Source organism: Capra hircus, chromosome 15, assembly GCF_001704415.2.
Source record: "Capra hircus breed San Clemente chromosome 15, ASM170441v1, whole genome shotgun sequence".
Classification (NCBI taxonomy): Eukaryota; Metazoa; Chordata; class Mammalia; order Artiodactyla; family Bovidae; genus Capra; species Capra hircus.
Genome location: NC_030822.1, coordinates 677,091 through 677,740, shown reverse-complemented (window position 1 = coordinate 677,740; position 650 = coordinate 677,091).

The window sequence follows — 650 nt, the reverse complement described above, 5'->3', positions numbered from 1 at the left end:
GGGTATTAAATACCGGAACCTGCCCCCCTCCCCACTACATTCAGAAAGGTGAGAGCAGCGAGGTGTGCTCAGGACAGGCGGGTGAGATCAATCAGATGCTGTCTGTTCAGGGCTGGCATCACCAGGGACCCAGGCCCTCATCTGGGTGACTGTGGAGCGGTAGAGGGTGGTGACGGGGCCACAGGCGCCCCCCCACCCCCACCCCGCCCGGACACAGACCCAGGCCCTGGCTGCAGGCGAGACCAAGGGGCTAGGGCAGCGCTTCCGCCTGCCGAGCCGAGGGACCAAGGGGCGGAGCGGCGGCCTGCGCTCCCGTGGGGAGGTGTGGAGGTCCCCCCCCCCCAGGACACCAAGTGCAGACAGGGAAGGGGACGTCAGAGCATGGTTTACTGCAGCGGTCTCAGGAAGACAGAGCGAGCGCGCTGAAGCCGCGCGGTGGAAGCAGGCTCCAGGCCCGCGCTCCCGCAAGCCTCCGAGCACCTGAAGGCGCGGGCTCAAGCACCCGCGGCCGGAGCGGGACCGAGCCTAACCGTGTGCTGCCTCCACTGCGGCGCACAGAACCGAAGGAAACCCGAGCGGGGAGGAGACAAGAACGGCTCAGCTGAGGGCTGGGCACCGGCCACTGAGCGCGCTGAGCTTATTACGCGTGC